The sequence below is a fragment of the Chelonia mydas genome, chromosome 2, assembly GCF_015237465.2.
Source record: "Chelonia mydas isolate rCheMyd1 chromosome 2, rCheMyd1.pri.v2, whole genome shotgun sequence".
NCBI lineage: Eukaryota > Metazoa > Chordata > Testudines > Cheloniidae > Chelonia > Chelonia mydas.
In genome coordinates this window covers 144,454,069-144,465,449 of record NC_057850.1, presented here as the reverse complement: position 1 = coordinate 144,465,449, position 11,381 = coordinate 144,454,069, and positions in this window count along the sequence as shown.

Genomic DNA, 11,381 nt, shown 5'->3' with positions numbered 1-11,381 from the left:
AGAACTCTTGGGTGAATACCATCTGGTCACGGTGACTTATTACTGTTTAATTTATCAGTTTGTTCCAAACTTCCTCTATTGATACGTCAGTGTGGGACAGTTCCTCTGATTCATCAACTAGAAAAAATGGCTCAGTTGTGTGAATCTTCCTTACATCCTCTGCAATGAAGATGGATGCAAAAAATCCATTTAGCTTCTCAGCAATGGCCTTTTTTCCCTTGTGTACTCCTTTAGCACCTTGATTGTTCAGTGGCCCCCATTAATTGTTTGGTGGGCTTCCTGCTTCTGATGTACATAACAATTTTTTTACTGTTAGCTTTTGTGTCTTTTGCTAGTTGCTCTTTCAAATTCTTTTTTTACATACAGGAACTCCTCACTTAAAGTCGTCCCAGTTAACACTGTTTTGTTGTTATGTTGCTGATCAATTAGGGAACATGCTCATTTAAAGTTGTGCAATGAGTCGTTTGGCAGCCGCCTGCTTTGTCCACAGCTTGCAGGAAGAGCAGCCCGTTGAAGCCAGCTGGTGGTTGGTTGGAACCAGGGTGGACCGGCAGCCCCCCTAGTAGATCCCCGCTCTCCTAAGTTCCTGTGCAGCTGCTGCTCAGCAGGCTGTCAATTGCCAGCAGTTCAGCTGTCCCTCCCCCCACTGCCATGTGCTGCTCCTGCCCTCTGCCTTGGAGCTGCTCCCCGAGACTCCTGCTTGCTGTGTGGGGGGAGGGGAAGAAGAGGGGGGCTAATGTCAGGGTGTCCCCCTCCCCTCTGCACCCTGCTTACCGCATCTTCCATAGAGCAGGGGGGGGGGGCACAGACAGAGGGAGCTGCGGTCCAGTCTCAGCTTGCTGATCTAATTAACAAGGCAGTGTACTTCTGACCCCACGCTTCATACTTAAAGGGGAAATGCACATCTCTATCTCTCAAACACACACAGGGTGTGTGTCTCTGTCTCTGTCTGCCCTCCCTCCTTTCCTGCTGCCTTGTAGTGTGTGAGAGTTAACCCTTGAGAGCTCCACCAATTGCTAGTTCATCATTTAGCAGTAAGGCATTCCCTGGGAAATATCCCACCCTCTGACTCCTCCACCTCAACCAAGCTTCACAATCATCATCACTGTGTACCAGTATTAAATTGTTTGTTTAAAACTTATACTGTGTGTGTGTGTGTGTGTGTATACATATATATATATATATATATATATATAGTCTTTTGTCTGGTGAAAAAAATTTCCCTGGAACCTAACCCCCTCATTTTCCTTAAGTCTTACTGGGAAATTGGATTTGCTTAACATCCTTTCACTTAAAGTCACATTTTTCAGGAACATAACTACAACATTAAGTAGCTCACGAAAGCTTACGCTCAAATAAATTTGTTAGTCTCTAAGGTGCCACAAGTACTACTTTTCTTTCTGTGAATACAGACTAACACGGCTGCTACTCTGAAATGTTAAGTGAGGAGTTCCTGTATTTACCCAGTTTCAGAATGCCTCTGCAGCCTTCCCTCCTTCCCCCAGACTTAGAATGCATGTGGATATCATGTCAGTGTGGGTTGTGGAAAGATGACGCGGACAGAACTCCCTGTGTCTTCCCTGCTACCTAGACGTTTATGATGGGAGAGGGGAGAGTAGATTCATGTCTCATCTCCCTGCCTTTCTTTTGTATGAAGCCTTCAGGGCATGAGGTAACCATCTTATGTGATTGCTTCCCATGCTCCCTACCCTATTATAGACATATTATTTGATTCGTGTTACCAAGATGCTGTGGGTCTGACCAATCACTAGTTTTGGGGATCAGGAAGGAATTTTTTCCCTCATAGCAAGATTTTTGGTAGGGTTTTTTCCACCTTTTTTACAGCATCCTGGAGGCCTGGTTTTAGGTTAATAAGGAGTAAGACAGGCTCTAAAAATTGTACATGAGTTTGTAATTTCATCACAACTTGTGACTGGTGTCCAGTGGGAGTGAAGAGCTCAAGGAAGCCAACTCCAAGTGGTAATCATGAGACCTAGGAGATGAGAGGTGAACCCTATTATCCTAGAGAAAGAAGGGGAGACTGTAAGTCTTTGCAGACTTAGGTACCCTTCATGTGTATCTTCATTCCCCGTCGCAGAGGGAGAGTGAGAGGATTCAGAGGTGGTTAGGCTGAAGACATCTGGCCCTGAAAATTAGTTATTTGGCAAGGAGACAACAGGATGCAAATAAATGCCTGGAATTAGCCCCTCCCCACCATAAAGTTTAAAATTTATAAAATTGCAACCTTCTGCTTCAAAATCCATCCCTAGATCTGTGTTTTATACTCCTGTGAGTCCTGATCAGACTGATGGTGTAATCACTTGCCAACGTGAGGCCAATCCAAATGCTACTTTAAGGTTACAAAATTAGGAGACAAGCCCATGACAAAAGCTAACTGCAACAAATACACTGAAATCCATTCAAACTAATTGTCCTAAACAACTTGAGGGAATCATGCATTACCGTTTTCTGTTTGGGGAAACAAACATATGAATTTAAAATTTCATTTCTAATCAAAGACAAAACTAAAGAAAAATTACAAAGGATTATCCCATAATGACTGTAATATTGAAATGGAAAAGTGCATTTTAACATTGTTAAACATCAAGACCCCAAGCCTCCAAGCACGTATGTACATGCTTAACTTCATACATGCAAGTAACCCCACGGAAGTTGGAGGCTCTATTTATATGCTTACTATTAAGTATATGCATAAGTGTGTGCACAATTGGGGATAAAATATGCTTTTTATTTTAAGAAATTTAAAAAATAATACCCACCATTTTGTAAGAAAATTTGACATGAATTTTTAGAAATGAGTTTGTCTTTATAAAACAATACTTTATATGTAAAAACAGATTTAATTTGAAAATATTCTGCTCCTGTTTCAGATGTATAGTATTTTTTAATTAGTTCTAAAATTATTGAATTTTTTTAAAAAGAAAAAAGGTTTCTCAAATAAAGGAAAATTACTAACAAACTAGGCTATTAAAACATAATTTAAATTTGATATTGGCTCTCCCAAATTGAGCTAAATTCTAATTCTTGAACTAATCTCAAAATAGAAACATTGGACCAAAGCCTAAGCTAGTGAAAAAAGGGTTCAGAATGGACAGAGTTTAGAAAAGAGATAAAAGAACGATTCAAGGTCTGGAAAACATGCTGTAAGGTAAGAGACTTAGGATGTCAATGTATTTTGTTTATCCAAGAGAAGGTTAAGAGATGATTTGGTCACATCTATAATAACCTACATGGGGAGAAGATTTCTAATAGAAATCTAGAAGAGAAGGTGACAAAATATGCTGGCTGTAAACTGAAGCTAGACAAATACAGACTAGAAATCAGGTGCAAATTTTTAACAGTGGGGAAATTAGCCATTGAAACAACTTACCTAGGATATGTTGGATTCTTAGTCACTTGAAGTCTTTATATCAAGATTGGATTTCTGTCTAAAATATATGGTCTAGTTCAGTTATGGCTTGATGCAGGAATCACTTGGTAAAACTCCATGGCCCATGTTTTGCAGTGGACCAGCCTAGAGGATCATAATGGTCCCTCCTGGCCTTAAAATCTATGAATCTATGGTATAAATATAGCTCCACTGATGGCAATGAAGTTATGCTGATTTGCATCAGCTGAGGGTCTGGCCTATCCTTTCTTTGGATACATTTTGATGTAATATTATGACTTTATTCTTTAGTGCAGTAATTGGCATGAAAATGTTTGTATGCTTTAAAATGTTATTTATCATTAATATTCTAGACTTCACAAGCAGGACACAGGAAACATTTATGAAATTCAGACATCAGGGTTGTTTCTTTTTATCTATCTATTCACCCAGCCCTAGTACAGTCTAATTGAAATGCAATAATTATAAATGGGTTTAGCTTCTCAATTTAATTTCCTTGTGAGTAGTTTCATTTATTTTTCTTAGGCTTTGTTAACATGTTTTAATTAAAAAAATAACAAAGCTAAAGATATAAAGCATCATTAGGTGAAGAAACATTCTGGGCCATATTTGCAAAGAAAGAATTGGTGTGTATCAGTGTATGAATTTGTTTCTGTGCAGCTGAGAAACTGGTCTAAGGAGAACTAATATATAGTGAGATCATGCACAAGTAATAGTCTGTTCCAAGGCCAGTTCAAACAAAAATGGACAACTGAACTTCTTCCTCCTTACCAATGGATATTTAATTTAACTGTAAATTCTACTACATACAGCAAGCAACAGCAAAAATTATTGCCAGTGAAAGTCATATTGAAATGTACTGAAGCAAACTGGATGTTTCCAAAGGACTAAGACATCTTCTGCAAGCAGGCTGACCCCACATCAGTTTGACTTGTGGTTATATAAGTACACCACAAAGAGTCACCAATGGTGTAGCCAGTCAGAAAGGCAGCCACTCAGCTAGATGCACTGGTTGGGGGGGAAAAATCATTTCAAACCTCAACATTTGTTTCTTGCAGCTGCTAAAACCACCTCAGATTTTCATTCCACTGACAAAAAAAATGTCAAAATGGAGTACAGTATTGTCCTTACCAGAAGCACATTTGAACTCTGGAGACAGAGAACTGAATATTCTCATTTTGGAGATGTGCTGATTCTGTCCATAGAAGAATGTCGATTGAGCCCAGGTATAATTACGGAGTCTTAAACTGTATTTTGAAATGTCCTTTTACTTTCCATGAGTGAAATGGGTCAAATAATAAAACATGTTTTGTGTTAAATTGGTAGAGAAAAGAGAACTATCATAGTCTCTCAATACACTTAGAAAATATAGTACAAAAATGTCAACCAGAAATTGGCTATGTCCCTGTGCCCACTGCACTGATAAGAGATTGTGTTCTGACTAAATGAGATGAGGGTAGGCACCAATCAAGAAATACATGTTCTGAGACTCATGGTCTTTCTCAAGTTCTTTTCAGCAGCTACTCTTCAAATGTCCAAGCTGCTCATTTTCTTGTTGCATCTATGCCAAGAGTAAATAACCTAGACAATGTATATAGAAAGAAAAACATTTTCAGGGAAAAGGTGAGTTATTCATTGGAGACCTGGGTGCTCACTCACTTGTGGAAGTTTCCTATTTTTTGATAATCCATTAAAATAAAACTCTGGCCATTTAGATATAGGCGTATGTTTTTCATGTTTTATGTGATACTGTGGTGTGATTTTGGATTTGTATCTGTGGCAGTTCTGCAGAAAAGGACCTGGGACTTACCGTGGATGAGAAGCTGTATATGAATCAACAGTTTGCCCTTGTTGCCAAGAACGCTTATGGCATATTGGGCTGTGTTAGTAGAAGCATTGCCAGCAGATCGAGGGAAGTGATTATTCCTTTCTATTTAGCACTGGTGAGGCCACATCTGGAATATTATGTCCAGTTTTGGGCCCCCCACTATAAGAAGGTTGTGGACAAATTGGAGAGAGTGCAGCAGAGGGCTACGAGAATGATTAGGGGTCTGGAGCACATGATTTATGAGGAGAGGCTGAGAGGACTGGGCTTATTTAGTCTGCAGAAGAGAAGAGTGAGGGGGGATTTGTTAGGAGCCTTCAACTACCTGAAGGGGGGTTCCAAAGAGGATGGATCTAGTCTGTTCTCAGTGGTGGCAGATGACAGAACAAGAAGCAATGGTCTCAAGTTGCAGTGGGGGAGGTTGGATATTAGGAAACACTATTTCACTAGGAGGGTGGTGAAGCACTGGAATGGGTTACCTAGGGAGGTGATGGAATCTCCATCCTCAGAGGTTTTTAAGGCCCTGCTTGACAAAGCCCTGGCTGGGATGATTTAGTTGGGTTCAGTCCAGCTTTGAGTAGGGGGTTGGATTAGATGACTTCCTGAGGTCTCTTCCAACCCTAATCTTCTATGATTCTATGATTAAGATCAATGTGATACACTGCGACATTGTAAGGCATGATTTATTCAAAATACAGCATTCATAATATTCAGAAATGCTAATCTCTACATTTTTAATGTGTATTTATTTACTTGGGTTTATACCTTAATTCCAGAAAAAGGAGCAACTATCCTTTGTTCTAGGCACTCCTTGATGCATTTTAGTTATTCAATTAAACAAATAGACTACAGGGACACCTCTTCACCCAATAAATTTTTAGTTACCTTCCATTTATAACTATCCCCATCTTCAACAAATCTAGGTCAATCCGCTTGAAATTCCTCATTCTGGGTGTTATAGCAGGTAGATTTTTTTTTTTTTTTAATGTTTGGGACTGTCACACAGGATGTTTTGCAGACATAAGAAGTCAAACATTCAGATGGATGTCACTTCTCAGACATTTGGCTAACTTGTTTTGGTCTCCCAAAACCCAAAAAGTGTTTGGCCTAGAAAATTGAAATTTCATTTTAATACATTGGTATTGGTGAGGAGTGGTGCTTTTTTTAATTATTATTTTTGCCTGTGGGTGGGTGGAAGTAAGTATTTACTGAATAATAGTGGTTCCCACCCACTTTATAAGGTCTACAATGTATGCCTCAGTAAAGGTTATATAAATTAGGTAACAATACATGCTTTATAAAATCTTTCTGGCCCAGTTAAATACTGCCTGGCCTAAATGTAGACTTTAAAGAAGTCCACATGGTCTAGATGCCCACAGCCATAAATTGGAAACCTGGAGAGAGAGGTGAGTCTGTGGAGCTGAAGAAAGAAAGTCACATTTACAGATGGAAGTAGATAAATGTAAAGTATATATATATTTTATATATTTATATATATAAAAATTGAATGCATTGTAGTCTCCATTTCCTACTCTAAATAAAATGTGGACCCAATCCTTAGAGGTGCTGAGAATCTCTGTAGTTGCACTCAGAATTTCCCCTGTAAATAGTGACACCAGACCCTTAGACGATTTGAAAAAGTCTCACTCACTTCCCACGTTGCTTTATTTCTTTTAAGGATTTTAACAGAACAAAGTAAAACAAAGCCAAACCCCATAAGACCCACCCAGCGCCTCTCTATTTCAGGTTCCAAAATCACTAATCTATAGTTTTATTGTAGTCTCTAACAACAACAATGAAAATTGTATATATATATATATATATATAAACAACTGAATCACAGAAAAACCAGCTTTCCAGCTACATGTGGCTGAGATAAAGTCCTTCCTGTGCGCTCCCTAGCTTGTCTTTTTCTCCTTTGCCATGTGCTGTGTAGGACAGTAGGTCTCGTAGTTCTTAACTGGCAAAGTAACACACACTCATTTACCATAGCAGCATAAGCAGGAGTAATGGGGTTTCTTGTTAGGGACTAGCTTGGAGCAGGATGCAGCTGGCCTACACTTTGACAAAGTAAAACTATTTCCCCATGTTTATTACCCCCACCCCCACCCCGCCCCGCTATCCCCACTGTTCCTCAGACGTTCTTGCCAACTGCTGGAAATGGCCCACCTTGATTATCACTACAAAAGGTTTTCTTCCCCCGCCACTGCCGCTCTCCTGCTGGTATTAGCTCATCTTAAGTGATCACTCTGCTTACAGTGTGTATGATAACACCCATTGTTTCATGTTCTCTGTGTATATAAATCTCCCCACTGTATTTTCCACTGAATGCATCCGATGAAGTGAGCTGTAGCTCACGAAAGCTTATGCTCAAATAAATTTGTTAGTCACTAAGGTGCCACAAGTACTCCTTTTCTTTTTGCAAAAATAGACTAACACCGCTGCTACTCTGAAAACTGTCATTATGCAAGGCACTGCATTTAGCCGTATGGAGTGGAAATCTATCAACTTCATGACAAAACTCATACAGATAAAGGCAGACATCATCTTCCTTTCCAAATGCAAACAGATGGACATCATACCAAAAGGACTGAAGGTAAAAAATCCATTACAATCTACATACCACACAGACTATGCTGACAGCTTGTGCCACACGCTCTCAAAGAAACTGAGGAACCACCTGATCAACATCCTCTACAGCAAACAGGGAAAGATTAAGAATGAGCTCTCAAAACTGGATATTCTCATAAAAAAACAACCTTCCACACAAACTTCCTCGTGGCTGGACTTTAGAAAAACTAGATAAGCCATTTACAACACACACTTTGTTTCTCTACAAAAGGAAAAGGACTCTAAACTATCTAAACTACTACATGCCACAAGGGGCCACAGCAATGGTTCCCTTAACCCACCCAGCAATATTGTTAATCTATCCAACTATACTCTTAGTCCAGCAGAAGAATCTGTCCTATCTCGGGGCCTCTCCTTCTGCCCCTCCACCCCCACAAACATGATACAGTTCTGTGGTGACCTAGAATCCTATTTTCAATGTCTCCGACTCAAGGAATATTTCCAACACACCTCTGAACAACATACTAATCCACAGAGACCTTCCTACCAAGACTACAAACAGAAGGATTCTGGGTGGACTCCTCCTGAAAGTCAAAACAACAGACTGGACTTCTACATAGAGTGCGTCCGCCGACGTGCACGGGCTGAAATTGTGGAAAAGCAGCATCACTTGCCCCATAACCTCAGCCATGCAGAACACAATGCCATCCACAGCCTCAGAAACAACTCTGACATCATAATCAAAAAGGCTGACAAAGGAGGTGCTGTCGTCATCATGAATAGGTTGGAATATGAACAAGATGCTGCTAGGCAGCTCTCCAACACCACTTTCTACAAGCCATTACCCTCTGATCCCACTGAGGGTTACCAAAAGAAACTACACTATCTGCTCAAGAAACTCCCTGAAAAAGCACAAGAATAAATCTGCACAGACACACCCCTGGAACCCCGACCTGGGGTATTCTATCTGCTACCCAAGATCCATATACCTGGAAATCCTGGACGCCCCATCATCTCAGGCATTGGCACCCTGACAGCAGGATTGTCTGGCTATGTAGACTCCCTCCTCAGGCCCTACGCTACCAGCACTCCCAGCTATCTTCGAGACACCACTGACTTCCTGAGGAAACTAGAATCCATCGGTGATCTTCCTGAAAACACCATCCTGGCCACTATGGATGTAGAAGCCCTCTACACCAACATTCCACACAAAGATGGACTACAAGCCGTCAGGAACAGTATCCCCCATAATGTCACAGCAAACCTGGTGGCTGAACTTTGTGACTTTGTCCTCACCCATAACTATTTCACATTTGGGGACAATGTATACCTTCAAACCAGTGGCACTGCTATGGGTATCTGCATGGCCCCACAGTATGCCAACATTTTTATGGCTGACTTAGAACAACGCTTCCTTAGCTCTCGTCCCCTAATGCCCCTACTCTACTTGCGCTATATTGATGACATCTTCATCATCTGGACCCATGGAAAAGAAGCCCTTGAGGAATTCCACCATGATTTCCACAATTTCCATCCCACCATCAACCTCAGCATGGACCAGTCCACACAAGAGAGCCACTTCCTGGACACTACAGTGCTAATAAGCGATGGTCACATAAACACCACCCTATACCGGAAACCTACTGACTGCTATTCCTACCTACATGTCTCCAGCTTTCATCCAGACCACACCACACAATCCATTGTCTACAGCCAAGCTCTACGATACAACCACATTTACTCCAACCCCTCAGACAGAGACAAACACCTACAAGATCTCTATCAAGCATTCTTACAACTACAATACCTACCTGCTGAAGTGAAGAAACAGATTGACAGAGCCAGAAGAGTATCCAGAAGTCACCTACTACAGGACAGGTCCAACAAAGAAAATAACAGAACGCCACTAGCCGTCACCTTCAGCCCCCAACTAAAACCTCCCCAACGCATCATCAAGGATCTACAACCTATCCTGAAGGACGACCCATCACTCTCCCAGATCTTGGGAGACAGGCCAGTCCTTGCTTACAGACAGCCCCCCAACCTGAAGCAAATACTCACCAGCAACCACATACCACACAACAGAACCACTAACCCAGGAACCTATCCTTGCAACAAAGCCCGTTGCCAACTGTGCCCACATATCTATTCAGGGGACACCATCATAGGGCCTAATCACATCAGCCACACTATCAGAGGCTCATTCACCTGCACATCTACCAATGTGATATACGCCATCATGTGCCAGCAATGCCCCTCTTCCATGTACATTGGTCAAACTGGACAGTCTCTATGTAAAAGAATAAATGGACACAAATCGGATGTGAAGAATTATAACATTCGTAAACCAGTCGGAGAACACTTCAATCTCTCTGGTCACGTGATTACAGACCTAAAAGTCACAATATTACAACAAAAAGACTTCAAAAACAGACTCCAATGAGAGACTGCTGAATTGGAATTAATTTGCAAACTGGATACAATTAACTCAGGCTTGAATAGAGACTGGGAGTGGATGGGTCATTACACAAAGTAAAATTATTTCCCCATGTTTATTTCCCCCCCCCATACTCCCCCACCCCCACCCCCACCCCCACTGTTCCTCAGACGTTCTTGTCAACTGCTGGAAATGGCCCACCTTGATTATCACTACAAAAGGTTTTCTTCCCCCCCCCCGCCACTCTCCTACTGGTATTAGCTCATCTTAAGTGATCACTCTCCTTACAGTGTGTATGATAACACCCATTGTTTCATGTTCTCTGTGTATATAAATCTCCCCACTGTATTTTCCACTGAATGCATCCGATGAAATGAGCTGTAGCTCACAAAAGCTTATGCTCAAATAAATTTGTTAGTCTCTAAGGTGCCACAAGTACTCCTTTTCTTTTAGTCTCCTAAGAGGTTCTTAGCATCCTTATCTCTCAAAGACTTCACTGTAGTTCAAGCACTCACTACTTCGCAAGACTGTGACAGAGGTACATACAGTGACTTCTCCAAATATAAGATGTCTGCAACTGTAGGAAAATGGAATTTTACTTAACAAAATGCATCCAAAGATACTCCTTAGCTGGAAAAGACCCTGCCTAACAAAAATAACTAAGCAGATTTAACAAGGATGAGAGGTACAGCAGCTTAGTTAGAATTTTGTGGATTGACTTTATTGTGTATTTAAATATATTTTAAAAATGCAATCAACTTTGGATTTGTAGATTTTCCAAAGTTCAGGCCATGTGGAGAGCTTGGTTTTTTGGGGGGTTTTTTTGTTTGTTTTTTCAAAATGCAATGATCTTACAAAAAATGTGGGTTGTGTCTACTTGAATCAAATGTCATGATATCTTCAGAGCAGGCCTGATGACATATTGGTTAGAATACTAGTGACTGCTGGTACACTAGTGGTCACATTATTACTAGGGCTGTCAAGAGATTAAAAATATTAATTGTGATTAATCGTACTGTTAATAATAGAATACCATTTATTTAAATATTTTTGGATGTTTTCTACATTTTCAAATATATTGATTTCAATTACAACACAGAATACAAAGTGTACATTGCTCACCTTATATTTATTTTTGA